General features: G+C 44.6%; 1 long non-coding RNA gene and 1 pseudogene across 2 annotated transcripts in view; both read left to right on the forward strand.

Annotated features, from left to right (window-relative positions):
- The window catches only part of LOC149985105 (uncharacterized), a 234,921-nt gene that overhangs the window by 151,143 nt on the left and 60,242 nt on the right, over nucleotides 1-23,536 (forward strand). The gene's annotated exons all lie outside the window — the stretch shown is intronic.
- The window catches only part of LOC110501569 (protein MMS22-like), a 32,457-nt pseudogene that overhangs the window by 6,583 nt on the left and 2,338 nt on the right, over nucleotides 1-23,536 (forward strand). Inside the window, exons 4-13 of the transcript XR_016483570.1 lie at nucleotides 3,450-3,562; nucleotides 3,692-3,869; nucleotides 4,114-4,176; nucleotides 4,274-4,423; nucleotides 12,544-13,009; nucleotides 19,050-19,253; nucleotides 19,594-19,744; nucleotides 20,212-20,506; nucleotides 22,800-22,959; nucleotides 23,277-23,404. The product of XR_016483570.1 is annotated as a protein MMS22-like (transcript). The remainder of the gene's footprint in view (nucleotides 1-3,449; nucleotides 3,563-3,691; nucleotides 3,870-4,113; nucleotides 4,177-4,273; nucleotides 4,424-12,543; nucleotides 13,010-19,049; nucleotides 19,254-19,593; nucleotides 19,745-20,211; nucleotides 20,507-22,799; nucleotides 22,960-23,276; nucleotides 23,405-23,536) is intronic.

A 23,536-nucleotide genomic window follows, 5' to 3' on the forward strand; every position in this document is an offset into this window, starting at 1 on the left:
TAGGATCTAAGTTTATCAAATACTAGGATACTGATTACAGTACTCAGATTATTAGGATACTGATTACAGTACTCTGCCTGGGGTACACACAGAACATGAAACATTACATAATACAGAACATTAATAGACAAGAACAGCTCAAGGACAGAACTACATACATTTTTTATAAAGGCACACGTAGTCTACATATCAATGCATACACACAAACTATCTAGGTAAAATAGGGGAGAGGCGTTGTGCCGTGAGGTGTTGCTTTATCTGTTTTTTGAAACCAGGTTTGCTGTTTATTTGAGCAATATGAGATTAAATGGAGTCCCATGCAATAATGGCTCTATATAATACTGTACACTTTTTTTAAAAATTCTGGATTTGGGACTGTGAAAAGACCCCAGGTGGCATGTATGGTGGGGTAAGTGTGTGTGTCAGAGCTGTGTATAAGTTGACCTTGCAAACAATTTGGGATTTTCAACATATTAATGTTACTTATAAATGGAAGAAGTGATGTAGTCAGTCTCTACTAAACTCTTAGCTAAGAGAAAGTATTTATGTTAGCCCTCTGATTACAATAAAGAGCAATACGTGCTGCTCTGTAACAGCTGCAGCTTAACTAGATCTTTCCTTGCAGCACTGGACCACATGACTGGACAATAATCAAGATTAGACTAAACTAGAGCCTGCAGAACTTGCTTTTTGGAGTGTGGTGTTAAAAAAAAGCAGACCTCTCTGTCACGCGGGACTAGGTGGGTGAAGGAATCAGGCGCAGAGAGTTCCACTGGGGAAAAGTGCTCTTTAATACGGCACACAAAAATGACAAGCCCAAAAACACAGGGCGAGGACAACAAAGTGACTACCCAAAAACACAGGGTGCCAAGTCCAGAAAATATAACCACATCTACCTAAAACACACACATGTAACATAAAGACAATCCTGCACAAAACAAGGGCGGGTACACATACTTAAAATAGGGAAGCTCATTAAGCCATACAACAGAACACAGGTGAAACTAATAAGACAAAACAAACAGACAAACGAAAAAGGGATCGGTGGTGGCTAGTAGGACGGTGACGACGACCGCCGAGCACCGCCCGAACAGGCAGGGGAGCCAACTTCGGCGTAAGTCGTGACACTCTCCCCATCTTTACAACCATTTAATCTATATGTTTTGACTTCAGTGACTTCATTAGCTGGGGTTGATGATGCGTATGTGGTTGAATCATCAGCATACATGGACACACATGCTTTGTTTAATGCCAGTGGCCGGTCATTGGTAAAAATTGAAAAGAGTAGAGGGCCTAGAGAGCTGCCCTGTGGTACATCACACTTTACATATTTGACATTACAGAATCTTCCATTTGAGTTCTATTAGATAGATAGCTCTGAATCCACAATATAACAGAGGTTGAAAAGCCATAGCACAAGTGTTTTTCAACAACAGGTTATGGTCAATAATATCAAAGGCTGCACTGAAATCTAACAGTACAGCTTCCACAAGCTTCTTATTATCAATTTCTTTCAACCAATCATCAGTCATTTGTGTCAGTGCAGTACATGTTGTGTTCCCTTCTCTATAAGCATGCTGAAAGTCTGTTGTTAATTTGTTTACAGAGAAATAGCATTGTATTTGGTCAAACACAATTTTTTCCAACAGTTTGCTAAGAGCTGGCAGCAAGCGTATAGGTCTGCTGTTAGAACCAGTAAAGGCCGCTTTACTTCTCTTGGGTAACGGAATTACTTTGGCTTGCTTCCACGCCTGAGGACAAAGACTTTCCTCTAGGCTCAGATTAAAGATATGACAGAAAGGAGTGGCCATAGAGTCAGCTACGATCCTCAGTAGCTTTCCAAGCTGTCAATGCCAGGAGGTTTGTCATTATTAACTTTACAAAATTAAAACTTGCAATGCTTTTCTTTCATAAAATTTTTTTTGTTGCATGAATACGATGGCTCCCTGTTCGTTGGTGTAATTTCCTGCCTAAGTTTGTCCACTTTGCCAATGAAGTAATCAATTTACAATACTGTACAGCCAGAAATGTAGCCAGACTTATTAGCCACTCCTTTTGACCTATCTCTTTGAACCAGAGTTTTTCAATTCCTCATCAATCCATGGAGCCTTAACAGTTCTAACAGTCAGTTTCTTAACATGTGCATGTTTATCAATAACTGAAAGAAGCAATTTCATACATTCATCAAGTGCAGGGTCTGGATGTTCCTTATTAATCACATTGGACCAACAAATATTTTTAACATCATCCACATAAGAGTCACAGCAAAATATTTTGTATGATCTCTTATACACTGTTTAAGGCCCAGCTGTTGGAACTTTGGCTTTCCTGGATGTAGCTACTATACTGTGATCACTGCATCGAACTGGTACGGATACAGCTTTAGAACAAAGTTCTACAGTATTAGTAAAAATGTGATCGATACATGTGGATGATCTTGTTCCTGTAGTGTTTGTAAACACCCTGGTAGGTTGATTAATAACCTGAAACAGATTACAGGCGCTAGTTAGAGTAAGAAGCTTCCTCTTGAGCTGACAACTTGATGAAAACCAGTCAATATTCAGGTCCCCAAGAAAGTAGACTTCTCTGTTTACATCACATACACTATCAAGCATTTCACACATATTATTTAGATATTGACTGTTCGCACTTGGTGGACTCTAGCAACACCCCAAAAGAAAAGGCTTTAGATGTGCCAAGTGAACCTGCAACCACAACACTTCAATAACACTTGACATAAGATATTCTCTAAGCATTACAGGGATATGGCTCTGAATATATATATACAGCCCCCATAAGCATTTCTGTCTCTTCTATAGATTTGATATCCTTGAACTGCTACTGCTGTATCATCAAATGAATTATCCAAGTGACTCTCAGATATGGCTAATATATGAATGTTATCTGATGTGAGCAAGTTATTGATTTCATGAACCTTATTTCTAAGGCTACATATATTAGGGCTAATTTCAGCCTTTTCCTTGGTAGCTTATCAGAGATACACATAATACTGAAAAGAGCAAACAAGCAAGATAAAAAATATATATACATTCAGCAGTCCATTAATCAATTGGTGTGTGTGTGTGTGTGTGCGTGCGTGCGATTGTGAGTGTGTGTGTGTGTGTGTGCTGCGGGGTTGAAGCTACGAACCCGTAGGCTTGGTTCACTCATCCTCATCCCTTCCAGGCTTCTGGGAAGTAGGGTGGACAATGAGCCTGTCATGCGGATGTAAGAAATGTGGTTGTGTCTAAGAGTTGGGGGAGAAGAACAACAAAAAATGAATTCCCAATAACCTTTTTGTATGGTTATAATACTGCCTGGAACGGGTGTAATCGATAGGTAATTTCAAACCTACACGCAACATTTACAACTCCATAAGAGTTAGTAGCCTCTTCCGAGGCTGAGGCTTTTGGGGTAAAGGATATTCCTAACTCTGTCCTCTGTTCTAGGTAAGGCCTACTGAAGCCCTGACCAGCCTTCACTACCACGGCACCTGCACCAAAGAGCTGTGGATACTACTTATACTCTTACTGGAACACAGGAGCAAAGTGTTACACACATAGGTGAACACACACACACATTCACACTTGATGTAACTATGATTTGGTGACCATTGGATTTTATCTGCAATTAATCAAATTTGACATAGTGTTTGTATTTACAACTGTGTGTGTGTGTGCGTGTGTGCACTTGTGTTCTGGAACTACATGGACACACTGCTGTGGTCTCTGATCAGTGGCCAGCCTGTAGCAGAGGAGCATGGTGTGCTCCCTACACACTGTAAAGACCCTCTGGGCTTCACCTGATGGCTTGTCACTCACTTGGCTGAGCTGGGACAATACAGCAGAAACGGGGCCTTCCAAAACGAGGTAATCTACCTGAAATTAGGGGGTATAAGGAGGGATATAAGGGGTGTGATCTTTCCTGATTAATCAGATATGGCTGAATTTGTGAAATGTGTGCTCCATTTATAGTTTAAACAGTCAAAATCCTGTTTTGTCCCGATCGCATCCCCTGTTAAGATGAAAGTCACAGGCTGCAATTTTGACTTCTTGCCAAACTAATTAGACTGTATGTTTTGTTGGTAATATAAGGTACGCTCTGGTCTCACAGAAACCGCTGGAGGACAACTGGAGTTTTGTGGGTGAGCTGCTCAAGTCCACCTGTAACCCTAAGGTAGGCTCTCGCTCAAAGAGGATATGGGTTATGGATGGGAGCATGGCTTCCGTGTACAGTTATAATTAGTTTGTTAATTGATCTGTGTGTGTTGCAGAGAACGCTACAGGAGGACCAGATCAGAATGCACGTGCTCTGCTGCCTGAATCTGTCTCTGCTATGGAAACCTAACAATAGCACTGTCACCACACTCTGGGAGTACTACAGCAATATGTGTGTGCCTGCCAGGTGTGGCACAGCCCCTCTCTGAGGCTTTGCTATTTGCTTAGACTCCCAGGGAGAGCAGGTGTCTCAGGAGGAACCTCCACCTGCCTCTCCACTCCTCCCAGGGGAGACCAGCCGAGTCCCACTGAGCCCCACATCAAACCCACAGCTGCTTCCCAAACTCCCCCAGCCATGGCTCCTCTTTCTGGGGGAGACCAAAGACGATAAGCCCATGGATCCCAACATCAGAACGTGGCCTGGGACGGGCCCGGCTGGGCGCCAGCGAGAAGGATAAATCCGCCTAATGACTTCCCTCTGTCTGGAACGTGCTCAGCCGCTCCACAGACATGAAGGCTAATTAGCTAACGAGCATGGCGGTTAATTCCCCTTAACGAAGCCGTGTTGGTTTCCAGCACGGATGGGGTTGGGCAGCGGTAGGGAGGTTGCTGGCAGGGACGGGACTGGGCTGGGCCTGGTCCAGATTAGAACACTCCCTCTGTCTCTGCTCCAGTTCCCTCGAGAAGAGCCGGGCGTGCTTATGGCGTTCCGGCAACGTTCCGGCAACGTTCTCGCTGGCTGGACCGGTTCCATGGGAGGCCTGTGGTGGCTGCATTAATGGGATCGACTGGGAGAGCGCTGATCTCTTATGCCGGGAGTCGTGAGCATCTGCTTGCCTCCGGAAAAAGCTGTCCAGGATAAACAAACACACTGTCTGTCTGACAGACAGAAAACACGGGAAAAAGCCTCCCAACCTGTTACAGACAAACTGTAAATCCATTTCCCACTGCTGTTTCTCTCTAAATGGATCTCCCTATCTACCTTCTCTCTTTTTCTCATCTTTCCCTTCTTCTAACTCTCTCTTCCTGCCTTAGGTTATTTTTCCACATGCATACCATCCATGCACCTTGTCTCTCTTTCTCACCTTTTTACCTTCTCCTCCCCTCACTCTCTCTCTCCCTGTAACATGTAGCAGTCATGGTTAGGGCTGTTACAGTGACAATATTACCGCAACACCGGCAGTCATGAGTCATGACCGCAGTCAAATTCCACGTGACCGCTTAGTCACGGTAACTACGTTTCTCCAAGCTCTGATGGTCATTAGTGGCATATTAAACTTGCTAACTGCCTGGTACTCAGCACTTTATTGTCCCTCTAATTACTCTGGCATAAATGCAAATGTGATTGAAAATCAAATCGAACACTTAATGAGAGCTCGTGTTGCGCAACATTTCTACAGGCAATACAATTGCGCGAGTAAAAGAGGATCCCATCAGCTTTCTATAGGCTAGGCCTCTATTTATTTCTCAATTTATCCTAATTTTTAGCATATTGCTTCGCTTTACAACAGGAATATAGCCTACCTGGCTGGCATGAAAATGAACCACAGGAAAAGCATCCTCCATTCGCTATTTAAGTGCATAGATTACATGTATTTTTTCCCCCTGCACCTGTTCCGAGACAGGTGCATGATAAGGGTCCATTCTAAATCAAAACTAATTTCACACACAAATCATATACAGTACCAGTCAAAAGCTTGGACACACCTACTCATTCAAGGGTTTTCTTTATTTAAAAAATATATATATTTTCTACATTGTAGAATAATAGTGAAGACATCAAAACTATAAAATAACACATATGGAGTCATGTAGTAACCAAAAAAGTGTTAAACAAAATGATATTTTTCAAAGTAGCCACCCTTTGCCTTGATGACAGCTTTGCACACTCTTGGCAAAATAGTTCAAATAAAGAAAAACCCTGGAATGAGTAAGTGTGTCCAAACCTTTGACTGGTACTGTATATGATTTAATATATGTAAAGACAAGATTCAATTAAGAATGGTCTGATGGGTGACAATATCAGCCTTTAACTTGTGAATTATGTATTATCTATCGCTTGTGAATGATGCCTAGTGTGTGCAGTAAGGCAAGAAAACAGCGCATTACTTCTTTTTGCGACTTTTTCAAATCATAGTCACACACACCATGTATCGAGGATTGCTATGGGGTGCAATCGGGCGATGTAGGCTTGTACACAAATCGCCCAACCTTAACACACACTCTCTCACTGTGTGGTTACAGTAGGCTAACGTATGTCAATGGTTTTAGGAACAGCAGTAACATTAGGCAGGATTTAGGCAACCAACTGCCTAGCTAGTTGTAGCTCAATCTTGGGTGCAATGATCACGTTCCCCCACTGACTGACTGTGTGGAGGCTCATTGATTTAACGTTACAGTAGCCTACATGATACACCAGTAAAGTAATAAAATATATAGCTGTCGGCTATATTAGCCACGACTTACCGTTCTTCGTGCAGCTTCAAATGTCGAACAAAGTTGGAAATTGTTGCGCCTCCGTCTGTAATTTTCTCCCCGCGTGTTTTGCAATTTGTTTTTTGTTGATACAGCGTCATTTTTATATCCGAAAATAATAATTTGGGGTATCATCTTTCCAAGGGCTCCATCTGAATTCACACGCCGACATTCCTCTGCACTGCCACGCACACATTTTTCTCAGCTGGCACAATTTGATTGGCTCCTGTCCGAATCAAACTGTAATCCGTTAAATGAAGAGTTGATGCGCTGCACACTTTTTTTAATAGCATAATTTTTCATATTTGGGCTTGGGCAGGGTATCAAGTCAGGTCGAGTCATAAGGCTCAAGTCCAAGTCAAGTCATGAGTCATTGGTGTTAAAGTCAAAGTTCATCATATTTGTAATGACTCGAGTCCACACCTCTGCTAACTGCCATACATAGGCAGCACGTGAGTTTCAAGTTTGGGGAAGATATTTTTCACCATGAAAATGCACCTTTATAATAATGCATAATCGCATTTGTGGTGTCATGACTCTCGCTCCTGGGTGAGGATCAAAGCTAGCATCAGAGAGGAGGGGGGGGGGGGGGGGGGTTGGGCTTAAGTATAAAAATACTTTTGTGAAGATGAAAGGATAATTATTATTCATATAAACTTTTGCCAAGTCAGTAACCACGCCCACATGAGCACTTATATTGTGTCAACATGGTGGAACCAGCCTCCAAGGCGAGTGCCTTAAAGAACTTGCTGAAGAATTAACATATTAGACCAAAACATGCTGGGTTGCTGCCATTAAGACCAGTCTACGAGCAGCGCAAGCTGAATACGTGACAAATGGTTTAAAACTACAAGACCAGAAAATGGTGGGACCCTCTGAAACTCTTTAGTGAAGAAGACAGGGACCATACCGGAACATTCAGTCTGCAGCTTTTTAAATACCGGTAGCCTAGTAAACTCAACTGAGGACCACCTCGTGTTTACCTCTGAAGGATCAAGTCTAATGAACACTACAACTACTAAGTACATTGTGACCTCTGGTGGACAACCAGAGACTTGCATTGAACTACTTGCCATAGACGGATCGAGTGGTTTCAACAGAGAGCGACGACAAAGATATACAAACATAAATATAGACATTGCACTTCTTTTCGAATGTGCTGTTGTTCATGTGCAATGTATTCACATCCCATGGGCATAGTTTTTCAACTGAATGTACGATGGGCCTCTCTGTCTTTCCCGCTCTTTATCTGTTCCCACCCCCTCTCCATTGTGCAACAAGCCATCATATCGAGTTAGACCACTAGGTACTTTTCATTGCATTATGTTAGTAATCAATTCAACCTATACTGTGTGTGTTTATGTATTTCTGTGTGATCATTTAGTTAGTTAGTAAATAAATAATTAAGAACATTTGTGTAGGCTGAGTCATCACGTAGACTAGGGTTCGTGCAGATTTATAGAATATTACGATGTTCAGAATGAGACTGATATGAGGAAATGATTGATGGGTAGGATATGACGGGTAGGATATGGAGATATGCTGATATATTCTTGAGTTAATTAGGGGAACTGTAACTCATTAAATAAACTTTTCCCGTGGTTCCCCAGATTACTAATTAATTAATTGTTGCATGGTTAATTTAATTGCGTAATAATTAAACGTGGTATGTAATTTTTCGATGAATTGTCAACATCACATAAATGATAGTCACGTCACTTTTGAGAATGATGTTATCCCGCTAATTGATATCATTTTGGTACATTTGCGCTTATGGCCTACTGCCGTGTGCGCATTGCTGCGCTTATAAGTAAAGAAATAGCCTAATAGTTTGCTATTTTACATTTTTGTATTTTACCCCCTTTTTCTCCCCAATTTCGTGATATCCAATTGCGTTCTTGTCTCATCGCTGCAACTCCCCAACAGGCTCAGAAGAGGCAAAGGTCGAGTCATGCGTCCTCCGAAACATGACCTGCCAAACCACGATTCTTAACACTCGTACGCTTAACCTGGAAACCAGCTGCACCAATGTGTCAGAGGAAACATCATTCAACTGACAACCAGTGTCAGCCTGCAGGCGACAGGCCTACCACAAGGATTCGCTAGAGCGTAATGAGCCAAGTAAAGCTCCCCAACCAAACCTTCCTCTTACCCGGACAACGCTGGGCCAATTGTGTGCCGCCCTATGGGACTCCCAGTCACGGCCGGTTGTGCGATGCAGTGCCTTAGACCGCTGCACCACTTGGGAGGCCCAGCCTCATTGTTTTTAAAAGTTTTTTTGATGCGAATGGTTGTATTAATTTGGTATCTATCACATCCAACAACTGTCCCAGAGTATGTTTGGAATATTTAGTTCTCGCACAAAAGGACTAGTTGCCCAATAGAATAGGTAAACGTTTGTACTATGGGCGATAGTAGATTGACATAGGCTAGTGCTTTTGCTGTTCGTTAGGCATGCTCATCTTGTTGGCTGACGAAAAGTAAATGTGACAGTTCTTCTAACATCTTCAATATGCGCCTTGGAATTCGATAAGGACACACGCAGTTGTGTCCCTGATGTGTCGGTCTTCACTTGTAGCCTACTTTGGAGCTGAGATGCCTGTGAGAAGGACCCAATCAAGTGATGGGCATTGGCTAATAAGAATTGATTGGCAGCCAGGAGAAGGGAATTATGATTATTATATTCATTCAGAATTTCTTAGGGGGTATTGCAGCCACACAAGGGGGATACCGCACAGAAATTTGAGGCCTGGTGAGAATATTATCAAGTGCTTGTCAAATCGTGAATGAGAGACTGATGAAGTGTGTACAGCCTGTAGAAATTAACAAAGCAGAGCTCATGCGACCTTTTTCAAATCATCATTAGAGTCTCATCATGCAGCCTTAGAATGTTTTAAAAATCTAAACACAGTGCATTCAGAAAGTATTCACACCTGTCTATATAAGGTCCCACAGTTGTCAGTGCATGTCAGAGCAAAAACAAAGCCATGAGGTCAAATGAATTGTCCATAGAGCTCAGAGGCAGGATTGTGTCGAGGTTCAGTTCTGGGGAAGGGTACCAAAACATTTCTGCAGCATTGAAGGTCCCCAGGAATACTGTCGACTCCATCCTTCTTAAATGGAAGAAGTTTGGAACCACCAAGACTCTTCCTAGAGGTGGCCGGCCGCCCAAACTGAGCAATCGGGAGTAGAAGGGCCTTGGTCAGGGAGGTGACCAAGAACCCGATGGTCACTTGGACAAAGCTCCAGAGTTCCTCTGTGGAGATGGGAGAACCTTCGAGAAGGACAACCATCTCTGCAGCACTCCACCAATCAGGCCTTTATGGTAGTTTGGCCAGACGGAAGCCACTCCTCAGTAAAAGGCACATGACAGCCCGCTTGGAGTTTGCCAAAAGGCACCTAAAGGACTCTCAGACCACGAGAAAGAAGGTTCTCTGGTCTGATGAAGCCAAGATTGAACTCTTTGGCCTGAATGTATAAAAACCTGTTTTTGCTTTGTCATTGTGGGGTATTGTGTGTAGATTGATGAGGGGGGAAAAAAACTATTTAGTCCTTTTTAGAATAAGGCTGTAACATAACAAAAGGTGGAAAAAGTCAAGGGGTCTGAATACTTTCCGAGCGCACTGTATAGCCCAACATTTTATCACAAATAAAGTTGCATAAATAACTCTAAATTAAGCACATAGGAAGAATATTTTTCTTGTCTGCTAAATAACCTAGTGTAGCCCACAGCCATATCAGGGTCTAGCATGAGGACAACTCAGAGTATGCTATTCTGTTCTGAAATAGACTACATTTTCTTCATAGCATGTTTCTTCGGATCTGTCTAAAATAAATAATGGATTTATTGTGATGGTGTAGGCTATATTAAATGGATTTATTTGACTTTTTTTAATGTACAGTACCAATCAAAAGTTTGGACACACCTACTCATTCAAGCGTTTTTCTTTATTTTTACTATTTTCTACATTGTAGAATAATAGTGAAGACATCAAAACTATGAAATGACACATGGATTCATGTAGTTACCAAAAATGTGTTAAACAAATCAACATATATTTGAGATTCTTCAAAGTAGCCACCCTTTGTCTTGATGACAGCTTTGCACACTCTTGGCATTCTCTCAACCAGCTTCATGAGGAATGCTTTTCCAACAGTCTTGAAGGAGTTCCCACATATGCTAAGCATTTGTTGGCTGCTTTTCCTTCACTCTGCGGCCCAACTCATCCCAAACAATCTCAATTGGGTTGAGGTCGTGTGATTGTGGAGGCCAGGTCATCTTGGTCAAATAGCCCTAACACAGCCTGAAGGTGTGTTGGGTCATTGTCCTGTTGAAAAACAAATGATAGTCCCACTGAGCGTAAACCAGATGGGATAGCCATGCTGGTTAAGTGTGCTTTTTGAATTCTAAATAAATCACAACAGTGTCACCAGCAAAGCACCATCACACCACCTCCTCCATGCTTTGCGGTAGGAACTACACATGCAGAGCCAGTTTATTCGTAGCGCTTGAGGGTTTTTGTGACTGCACTTGAAGAAACTTTCAAAGACCTTGACATTTTCCGGATTGACTGACCATCATGTCTTAAAGTAATGCTGGACTGTTGTTTCTCTTTGCTTATTTGAGCAATTCTTGCCAAAATATAGACTTGGTCTTTTACCAAATAGGGCTATTTTCTATATACCATACCTACCTTGTCAGAACCCAACTGATTGGCTCAAACACATTAAGAAGGAAAGAAATTCCACAAATAAACTTTTAACAAGGCACCTGGTAATTGAAATGCATTCCAGGTGACTACCTCATGAAGCTGGTTGAGAGAATGCCAAAAGTGTGCAGAGCCGTCATCAAGGCAAAGGGTGGCTACTTTGAAAAATCTCAAATTTAAAATACATTTTGATTTGTTTAACTCTTTTTTGGTTACTACATGATTCCATATGTGTTATTTCATAGTTTTGATGTTTTCATAATTATTCTACTACGTAGAAATGAATGAGTAGGTGTGTCCACACTTTTGACTGGTACTGTAGATGTTCCAAAGGTCTGCATCAGTGGCTTGTAGGCTATGCATGAAAGCCAGGAGATGCTAAATGTGTTTATTGTAATTAATGGTCAATTACCGTGAGACCGGCAGTTATTTGCTTGACAATCACCGGCTGCAAAAAATGAATGACCGCCACATCCCTAGTCATGGTAATGCTCATAATTTGTAAGTTTCAGTCCCTGTTCCTCAATATGTGCTGTAGGAACTATGGAGCCCTCTGTGGCGTGTGTGTGTGTGTGTGTGTGTGTGTGTGTGTGTGTGTGTGTGTGTGTGTGTGTGTGTGTGTGTGTGTGTGTGTGTGTGTGTGTGTGTGTGTGTGTGTGTGTGTGTGTGTGTGTGTGTGTGTGGTAGTTATTGATCTCGAACTGGTGTTGCAGTAGATTGGTTTGACTGCAGAGAGGGCGACTGTGTGCCTACCGCTGCGTGGCTGAGTGTCTGACATTTAACATGATCTCTAAAGGCATTTGTTCACAGTACCCGCAGGATCTAACAACGTTGCGCTGGGTGTTTTTCTCATACACACAGACACATCACGCATGCCTGGCATGCCTCTCATCAGCACCATAAAAGGAGTGATGGAGCGTTGTGATGGAGGAAGGTGCGGGTGGGGAGATCAACCAATACATATGCACTCTGATCTTGACTAGAGCAATGCAAAGTCTCAGTGAAAGATGAGTAATATGAATGTCACACACTCAACTTGAACTGTGACACTACTATCTCTTCATCTTACTATGGCCAATGGAAACTCATGTCCCTTATTTCTCATCCATCTCTCTCGCTCTCTCTCGCTCTCTCCTCTCCAGGGCGTACTCCGAGTTCCACCAGCGGCGGGGCTGATGAACTTCCTGCTGTTGTTCGTTGTGGTGGCCTGGCAGGCCTAGCTGGAGGACATGCCCGGCTGGGCCTGTGAGCTGCTGGGCCTGCTCCCTCTGGACCCCGCCCAACAGAACCTGGTGTAGAGGGGCCTGTTGGCTCTCTTACTGCTCTTCCAGGAGGGCCTTGATGTGGGGGCCCAAGCTTGCTGGCTGGCCTCCTCCTTCTCTCAGACTGCCAGGGAGTTCTACCCGAAGACCACAGAACCGTCTCGCCGCCTGGCCCTCTGGGGCCCTACCTAGAGGGTGTGGCCGAGGTGTTTGAGACGAGCGTGCGTCTCGGTCTGTCGGAGGAGAAGCTACTCAATGAGGGGTTTGGTCTGCTGCTGCCCGCCTGCCGCCAGTCGGAGCTGACCTCTGCCCTGGGCTTTCTGCAGATCGTGCTGAGGGTGCTACGGTGAGGGAGGGGGGACAAACACTCAGCAACTCACTGAGACACAGTTAATACAAATGCCCACACACACACACTCTACACATTGACGAGCAGACAGACAGATGGACAGAGAGACATGCTTTCAGGCATTGGCCTTAGACCCTACAACTAGATCCTTGAGTTTTTGCTGTCATGATCACGTGAAAAAAACTCCTGGCCCTACCGATCAATGCTGGGATCTAGAAGCCGTAAAGAGGTTTAGAGAAAAAGGCCCCAGTACTGACATCTACAAAGGCAGGATTGTGCTGTCCTCTGTTCCCCCTCCATCCCTTCGATAAATCCAGCCCATCCATTGTGTCCGGAGGCCCCTCTCTGCCTCTTGGGGCCCTGTGGTCCCCAGGTCCCCTTCAGCAGGTGCTGGCAGAGGCCTGAGTATAGATACAGCTTCTAGAGGCCCCAGTGTGGTCACCATGGGTATAGCGGCTGGTCGTGAGTATGTGGAGTGACTGTGTGGCAGAGAGTGGAGACGGCGTCAGGGTGAGTTCACCGGCAGGCTACAAGTGTGTGTTACACGGACGACCCGATCAGAGGTCAAGGGTTTAGAGAGAAAGGCACAGGTGAAACAGGTGTCTGTTTTGGTGAGAGAAGAAGTAAAAGGATAGGACAGAGGTGTCAGGAGGGAGAGGATGTCTGGTTGTATGTAAATGGACCGGACCACTACAATGTTGTGTTATTGTTCAGTTTGGATTACCCTGAGTCAGTGCTAATGAAGCAGTAAGCTGCCAGCCTGCAGCAATCCTCACTCACGACTTATATGAGTGTGTGCTTGCTTTGGCTCTCCTGTGTATACATGCCAACACTCCCACATACACACATATCTCCAAGGTGAAACACTAAGTGTGCTAGTGCTGGGAATTGCCAGGGACCTCACAATACGATATCACGATACTTAAGTGCCGATACAATATAAAAATATTGCGATATTGTCAATACCGTATTGTTTAAAAAAATCCCGATATGTAACTGTAGATTTTTCACCCATCACTAAAGTGTGCTCTTCTCTTATTTCAGTCCAGGCTCCCGTAACGCAGCATATCTCGTTAGCTTCGCTAATTCTAAAAACGTCCCCATCTCATATCTCGGGGTTGGAGGGCACTCATTTGCACAAACTCCCAAAGGGGACAGTGTTATGGCCGAGATCACGCTGACCCATTTAATGAAATAAAAAAGCGCTCTCTCAAATTCGTCCCGCCAAATTATGCTTAATTCTCCATCCTGGCAGTACTTGGTATCTCTGTGATTAATGCGTTTTCAGTGACACAATTAACAGGTAATTATGTAGTCCTGCAAATTGTGCCTCGCCGTCATCATGTTTATTAAGAGCAGAGAGGGATCTGCACACATCAAGAGAATTATCCCACCAGAGGCTGCGACCAAGAGGTGTGTGTGCGTGTGTGACTCGTATGGCCGTCGCCAAGGCCGGCCGCCCGCCTAACAGCCAACCAGTAGACTAATTCCTCACATTGCATTCCTTCCCATGATCCTGTGCATGAGGGCTTGAGACCCCTGTGTCGCCAGAGGGTGTATGTGAGGTCTCAGTATTATATTGGGGGACGGGTGGTGGACAATTAGCTGAGATCTTAATTAAGTGCTCTCCTCCGTATCTAGACCCTACGCCCCTACACCTTGGCCCTCCATTGGATCCTGAGTCTCTCTCTAAAGAGCAGTGGATGGACATTATACAGGTGGAGGAACGCAATAGTTGTCCCCCCCTGTCATTATTTAAGGCACAGTGCAATTATAAACATCATTTTCCACACTAAGGTTGGATAATACTGTGTAATTGTGAAAATTATGATAATGCCCGTTTTGTGTAAGCGCTGTTTGAAAATACCGCCTGAAATTTCATCCTGTTTTGGTGGGATGGAGTTTTGGCCTGCCTGGTTACATTAGTTAATAGACCATTAAGAAAGAGAGTTCCAAACCTCTCAGGCAATAGCTGCTAGTTTTCAGTTTCTCTCTCTTCACTCAGACCACTCCCAGACAGTCCTAGCAAAAGTGTTGCTTGAGAAATTGTTCTTTGCTGAGACGTTATTTTTGTTTATTTTTATGATTGGGTGTTTTAAATATGTTTCACTATTAGAATAATATCAATGACATTGTCCGGAAAGTTGAAATACATGTGTTAAAAAACTTGGGAACGGGGCCTCCCGAGTGGTGCAGTGGTCTAAGGCACTGTGCCACTAGAGATCCTGGTTCGAGTCCAGACTCTGTCGCAGCTGGCCGTGACCGGGAGACCCATGGGGCGGCCCAGCACCGTCCGGGTTAGGGGAGGGTTTGGCCGGCAGGGATGTTCCTGTCCCACCGCGCACTAGCGACTCCTGTGGCGGACTGGTCGCAATGCAATTTTGTTGCCCAGTGTACGGTGTTTCCTCCGACACATTTGTGCGACTGGCTTCCTGGTTAAGCGGGCATTGTGTCACGAAGCATTGCGGCTTGGCTGGGTTGTGTTTCGGGGGAACACACGGCTATCGACCTTCGCCTCTTCCGAGTCCGTACGGGAGTTGACTGGGACAAGACTGTAACTACCAACTGGACACCACAAAATTGGGGAGAAAAAGGGGTAAAAAATAAATAAAAAACAACTTGGGAACTGGCTTGCTGCGCGTCCTGCGCGACTAAAGGAGAGAGGTGCTACTCTGCTTGCTTGAGTTTGACCCGGGAAGGAGAAAAAGAGAGAGAGTAGCCATACAGTGCCTGTCTTGACTGTATCAAATCAATTTAAAGAAGCTAGCTAATATAGCTAGCTACCTAGGCTAATTGAGGCAATTTTGCTGCGCTTCCTGTCCTTGTCTACAACTCATTTTAGATTAAAAAACTGCCTACCTGATGGTTGGTCGTTGTAGCCTACACCTTATCATTTAACTAACTTAATTCCGTAATTTGAATTCGACTTTGCATTGATTTAAAGATCTATATTGTTTGCTTCACATGGTGTAGGTAGGTGTAGGCAACGGTATGTCTTAACTACACTGAACAAAATATAAAAACATAAACATGCAACAATTTAAAAAGATTTGACTGAGTTACAGTTCATATAAGGAAATCGGTCAATTTCAATAAATTCATTAGACCCCAATCTAGCAATTTCACATGACTGGGAATACAGATATGCATCTGTTTCTCACAGATAGCTTTTTAAAAAAAGAAGGAGGTAGGGGCGTGGATCAGAAAACCAGTCACTATCTGGTGTGACCACCATTTGCCTCATGCAGTGCAACACATCCTCTTAAAGTTGATCAGGCTGTAAAATGGTGTCCTACTCTTCTTCAGTGGCTGTGCAAAATTGCTGGATATTGTCCGGAACTGGAATACGCTGTCATACACGTTGATCCAGAGCATCCCAAACATGTTCAATGGGTGATATGTCTGGTGAGTATGCAGGCCATGGAAGAACTGGGACATTTTCAGCTTCCAGGAATTGTGTACAGATCCTTGCGATATGGGGTATGCCTGCATTATCATGCTGAAATATGAGGGATTGGCGGGAGGATATATGGCACAACAATGGGCCTCAGGATCTCGACATGGTATCTCTGGGCAATCAAATTGCCATTGATAAAATCAAGTTTGCGGACGACACAACAGTGGTAGGCTTGATTACCAACAACGACGAGACGGCCTACAGGGAGGAGGTGAGGGCCCTCGGAGTGTGGTGTCAGGAAAATAACCTCACACTCAACGTCAACAAAACTAAGGAGATAATTGTGGACTTCAGGAAACAGCAGAGGGAACACCCACCTATCCACATCGATGGAACAGTAGTGGAGAGGGTAGCAAGTTTTAAGTTCCTCGGCATACACATCACAGACAAACTGAATTGGTCCACTCACACAGACAGCATCGTGAAGAAGGCGCAGCAGCGCCTCTTCAACCTCAGGAGGCTGAAGAAATTTGGTTTGTCACCAAAAGCACTCACAAACTTCTACAGATGCACAATCGAGAGCATCCTGGCGGGCTGTATCACCGCCTGGTACGGCAACTGCTCCGCCCACAACCGTAAGGCTCTCCAGAGGGTAGTGAGGTCTGCACAACGCATCACCGGGGGCAAACTACCTGCCCTCCAGGACACCTACACCACCCGATGTTACAGGAAGGCCATAAAGATCATCAAGGACATCAACCACCCGAGCCACTGCCTGTTCACCCCACTATCATCCAGAAGGCGAGGTCAGTACAGGTGCATCAAAGCTGGGACCGAGAGACTGAAAAACAGCTTCTATCTCAAGGCCATCAGACTGTTAAACAGCCACCACTAACATTGAGTGGCTGCTGCCAACACACTGACACTGACACTGACTCAACTCCAGCCACTTTAATAATGGGAATTGATGGGAAATGATGTAAATATATCACTAGCCACTTTAAACAATGCTACCTTATATAATGTTACTTACCCTACATTATTCATCTCATATGCATACGCATATACTGTACTCTATATCATCGACTGCATCCTTATGTAATACATGTATCACTAGCCACTTTAACTATGCCACTTTGTTTACATAATCACCTCATGTATATACTGTACTCGATACCATCTTACTGTATCCTGTCTATGCTGCTCTGTACCATCACTCATTCATACATCCTTTTGTACATATTCTTTATCCCCTTACACTGTGTATAAGACAGTAGTTTTGGAATTGTTAGTTAGATTACTTGTTGGTTATTACTGCATTGTCGGAACTAGAAGCACAAGCATTTCGCTACACTCGCATTAACATCTGCTAACCATGTGTATGTGACAAATAAATTTGATTTGATTTTGATTTGATTTTGAAAATGCAATTGTATTCGTTGTCCATAGCTTATGCCTGTACATACCATAACCCCATCATGGGGCACTCCGTTTACAACGTTGACATCAGCAAACCGCTCGCCCGCACGACGCCATACAAGCTGTCTGCCATTTGCCCGGTACAGTTGAAACCGGGATTCATCCATGAAGATCACACATCTCCAGCGTGCCAGGGGCCATCGGAGGTGAGCAGTTGCCCACTGAAGTCGGTTACGACGCCGAACTGCAGTCAAGTCAAGACCCTGGTGAGGACGACGAGCATGCAGATGAGCTTCCATGAGACTGTTTCTGTCAGTTTGTGCAGAAATTCATTGGTTGTGCAAACCCACAGTTTCATCAGCTGTCTAGGTTGCAAGTCAGTCTGTGTGTGTGTGTGTGTGTTAGTGGCTGCATTTGGGGGAGGGGTTAAGTGGGGTCTCTAATGGTGTGTGTGTGCACAGCTATAAGAAGCGGCAGTGGGGAGGATTAAGTGGGGTCTCTGACTATGTCTTGTACAATGAGCCTTGATGGGTGTGAAAGGCCCATTCCGTTGTAGTAACGAGGCTAATGAATTCAGACTCTAATCGATTGTCTCAGCTCTCTCTGGATTAGATGCAACCTTGCTGGAAGGCGCAGGCAGAGGTGTAGGTGTGTGTGTGTGTGTGTGTGTGTGTGTGTGTGTGTGTGTGTGTGTGTGTGTGTGTGTGTGTGTGTGTGTGTGTGTGTGTGTGTGTGTGTGTGTGTGTGTGTGAGACATGAGTGGGGAGTGGGGAGTGCAAGGGGAGCTGAGGGTGCCAGTACTCACCCCTGCCTCGCTCCCCTCCATCCCTTTCTCCCTCGCTCCATCCGGGCGAATGAGGGGACAGGAGGATCATCTCCAGTCTAAATGAGATTACAGCTCCTCCAGCTGCTTATCTGGGCTAATGCCAGCCGCCGTGGGGCCAGGCAGACCCAGCAGCCAGAGCCCAGTCTGTGTACAGGGGATCAGCCCCGCTCTGCCCTCTCCTGCTCCTCTCTACCCTGCACCGCACCGCATGACCTAATCCCCCCAGAGATGGGAAGAGTGTGAGAGCGCTGAAGAAGGATGGAGAGAACATGAAAGAGAGGAAGGAAGCAGAATATAAGAAAGGGATGGAGGTGGAGAGGCGGTGTAAAGGAGAGGGAGATACTGTGTTTCTGTTGAATAAGGATGTTATTGGTGTGTGTGTGTGTCTCCTACAGGAGGGTACATCAGTGCAATGTCTAGCTTGGCCACTCAGCATGCCCCCCCCCCCCCCGGTGCCTGGCTGCCTCCTCCCAATGTCAGCGTGGGTAAAGACCGCCACCTGGCGGTTGCAGCAGCTCTCTGGGCTAACTTTTTCCCCTTCCTCCGCAGCCTGTGTCTTTCCAACACCCCTCCTGCCCAGCTGGCTGATGCTGCCGCAGGTCAGAGACACACACAGAGGGAGAGAGGGAGAGAGTGGGAGGAATGGGGGAGGAGGATAAATGTTTACTGTATACAACAATTTCACACTGTGGGTTGCACAAACTAACAATTGTCTTTCTCTTAAGATTATATACACTGTCTGCCTTTGGCTCACTGTTTCTCTCTCTCTCGCTCCCTTTTTCTCTCTCGTCAGTTCTTTTACTCTCAACATCTTCCATCGGTGCTTTGTGTTGAGCATGCAGTGATACATCTTTCCATTATAGAATGACTCTCTCAAACTTATTTTCCATGGTAGTTACCGTAAGGTAACATGGTATGAATGTTGACTCTCATTTCCAGGATTTACTCTGCTGGTCTTTGACCTTCCTAGCTCTGCCCCCCAAGAGCTCCAGCCCAACCCCATCCAGTCCATCATGCAGTGCTTAAGCTGGGATGACATGCTGCACCCCCTGCTAGTGACTCGCTACATACCCCACCTGCTCCAGAACAGGTAACATTACTCAAGTACATTACCCTAGTAAGCAGGGTCTGAACTTGTCCAATAAGAAACGCTTGTTTTTGGTTTTTATTGCAAAACACTGCTACGGAGTGCACTAATGAATACAAACCATGTGTGGTGGCAGACATCCGAAAGGATCATTCTAAGCAAGGTGCGGCACAAAATCACTGATCTACAAATCACCTATGCATTCTAAACTACTATCCATCATGTGAGCCTCCCTTATGCAGATTAGCACATCTGTGCAGCGCCTTGCTCCGGTGGAACAATGAGATTGAGATCCACTGCATTGCGGTCAGACTGTACAGAATCACTGATCTACAAATCACCTCGCATCCCAAACAATAACTAATTGTTTTATCAAGATTATCAATTCTGCACCTCACCTTACTCTAACTTGTGATTCCCTTAAACACATTTGTTGTCTGTTCTATGTCAAACTGACCTCTCATCCCCAGCGAGCTGGTGTATTCAGTGAGCTCCGGCTGTGGAGGTTCCGTGTCGGGCTCAGCCCAGAACCTGTCTGTGAGAGCCTGGTTCCGCTGTGTTCTGCAGCAGCACATCCACAAGAACCCAGATGGCATCGACAGCAGAGTAGGTACAGAACCTCAACCTAGAAACCTGGACATGCGACCATTTAGCAAACGCTTTTATCCAAAGGTACTTACAGTCTTGCGTGTACACACTGGCCAGGCATCACTGGTCTCCGTTCAGCAATGGAACGACATCCTCAGTCAGCTATTAAAAACACTTGCAACCTGCAGTTCTTGTCTATTACAATATTGGATGATTTCCCATTAGTTTCTGTTTTTAAGTATGTGTATTGCTGTACGTTTATTTCAGTGTTTTGTTGTGGAGATGTAAGTGTGTATGTGTGTGACTCAGTTTGGAAAGAGTGTGGCACTAGAAACACTTAAGGTCGTGGGTTCAGGTCCCATAAGGAGCGAATACACATCCTAAACATGGCCAGCATTTACACAGGCAGCCCAATTTTGATATTTTGCCCAATTATTGGTCTTTTGACCAATCAGATCAGATATTTGCCAATAATTGGGCAAAAGATCAGAATTGGGATACATGTGTAAATGCAGTCTTTGGATAAAAGGTTCTGCTAAGTGGCACATATGATTATTTATGATGGGTTGCTGACTTTTTCCCAGGCAGGGGCAGTTGTCAGAGTTCACTAGGCTCGGATTAAGGCTCCCTGAGGTGGACTCCCTACTTTATTTATTTATTTTATTTTATTTTATTTTACCTTTATTTAACCATGTAGGCAAGTTGAAAACAAGTTCTCATTTACAATTGCGACCTGGCCAAGATAAAGCAAAGCAGTTCGACACATACATACACTTACACTTACATACACACATACACTTGGCCAGGTCGCAACACAGAGTTACACATGGAGTAAAACAAACATACAGTCAATAATACAGTATAAACAAGTCTATATACAATGTGAGCAAATGAGGTGAGAAGGGAGGTAAAGGCAAAAAAGGCCATGGTGGCGAGGTAAATACAATATAGCAAGTAAAACACTGGAATGGTAGTTTTGCAATGGAAGAATGTGCAAAGTAGAAATAAAAATAATGGGGTGCAAAGGAGCAAAATAAATAAATAAATTAAATACAGTTGGGAAAGAGGTAGTTGTTTGGGCTAAATTATAGGTGGGCTATGTACAGGTGCAGTAATCTGTGAGCTGCTCTGACAGTTGGTGCTTAAAGCTAGTGAGGGAGATAAGTGTTTCTAGTTTCAGAGATTTTTGTAGCTCGTTCCAGTCATTGGCAGCAGAGAACTGGAAAGAGAGGCGGCCAAAGAAAGAATTGGTTTTGGGGGTGACTAGAGAGATATACCTGCTGGAGCGTGTGCTACAGGTGGGAGATGCTATGGTGACCAGCGAGCTGAGATAAGGGGGGACTTTACCTAGCAGGGTCTTGTAGATGACATGGAGCCAGTGGGTTTGGCGACGAGTATGAAGCGAGGGCCAGCCAACGAGAGCGTACAGGTCGCAATGGTGGGTAGTATATGGGGCTTTGGTGACAAAACGGATTGCACTGTGATAGACTGCATCCAATTTGTTGAGTAGGGTATTGGAGGCTATTTTGTAAATTACATCGCCAAAGTCGAGGATTGGTAGGATGGTCAGTTTTACAAGGGTATGTTTGGCAGCATGAGTGAAGGATGCTTTGTTGCGAAATAGGAAGCCAATTCTAGATTTAACTTTGGATTGGAGATGTTTGATATGGGTCTGGAAGGAGAGTTTACAGTCTAACCAGACACCTAAGTATTTGTAGTTGTCCACGTATTCTAAGTCAGAGCCGTCCAGAGTAGTGATGTTGGACAGGCGGGTAGGTGCAGGTAGCGATCGGTTGAAGAGCATGCATACACACGGTGTAACAGGGTAGCTTGTCATCTCACACACGCATGTGAGCAAGGATATTTGCAGCATGCAAGATACATACAGGTAACCGCCAAAAGAAAGGAAACACTTGAGTAAATGAGGGATACAAAGTATATTGAAAGCAGGTGCTTCCACACAGGTTTGATTCCTGAGTTATTTAAGCAATTCATCCCATCATGCTTAGGGCTCATGTATAAAAAATGCCCAGTTGTCTATTATTTTGGCTACCATGTCTAGAAGAAGAGATCTCAGTGACTTTGAAAGAAGGCTCTCAAAGTAGCATAGGGGGTTTTGAGGGTATGTGTGTGTCTCAAACAACAGATCTCAACCCAATTAAAAACCCTTATGGGAGATTTATGGAGCGACGCATGACACAGCGTTATCCAAAATGTCATTTCTCGTGAAAGAATGGTGTCGCATCCTTGCAATAGAGTTCCAGACACTTGTAGAATATATGCCAAGAAGTATTGAAGCTGTTCTGGCGTCTCGTGGTGACCCAATGCCCCATTAAGACACTTTATGTTGGCATTTCCTTTATTTTGGCATTAACAAGTATATCAACAGCATACGCTGAAAGGCAAGTCTGCATTTCCATACATTTACAGCTTAGATGCATTATGTCGCTTTTGTATTTTTCTCTCTCAGGCTGTGGGGTGTGTGTACAGTGGGCTGCAGGTGTTGTCTGAGCGTTCTGCCATGGTCGCCCGTGCTCTGGACTGCACAGGGGGACATCATGAATATATCAAACAATACCTGGTCAATAAGAGTCCTCAGGAGGGGCTGCTGCTGGCCTACTGGGCTGTGGGTGGGTGTATGCATCACGGAGGTCTGCCCCTATCCCCGTAGGCTGTTGTGTGAATCTCTAAGGACTGGACAGGTGTAAGGTGGAGCTATAACCTTATTGCTTATACCTATCCAATCATTACAGATCTCTACAAGTGCATAGACAAGATATTGGCTAGAGGTCAATTTGGTGTTGGGCGAGAAAGAATCGGCGCGTGTGAGAGGATCAGGATATGATCAGGATTAGCAATTCTGCCCAGCGACTTGCTTCGAGCCTATCTCGTCAAACACGTTGAATGTCTGTCATCCTTGGTGTTGACTGTGTGTGTGTGTGTTCAGGGTGCGTGGTGAAGCACTGGAGTCCCCTGCTGGCCACCTCCAAGGCCCAGCAGCTGCTGTTCAACGTTGTCAACGGGCAAGCACCTCCCTAACTCTCTGTCTGGGCTGGACAAGGCCTTGAGGGACTCCTCTACCTGCAGGTGGGACGCATGAACAGACACACGCACACACACACTCCCTATACCTAAACATTATGTTACTTACTACCCCAGTTTGGATACTTTCAGGGGGGAAAAGTATTGTTTGGATACTTCAGAAAG

The sequence above is a fragment of the Oncorhynchus mykiss genome, chromosome 2 (assembly GCF_057628025.1).
Source record: "Oncorhynchus mykiss isolate SJ-2025 chromosome 2, ASM5762802v1, whole genome shotgun sequence".
NCBI lineage: Eukaryota > Metazoa > Chordata > Actinopteri > Salmoniformes > Salmonidae > Oncorhynchus > Oncorhynchus mykiss.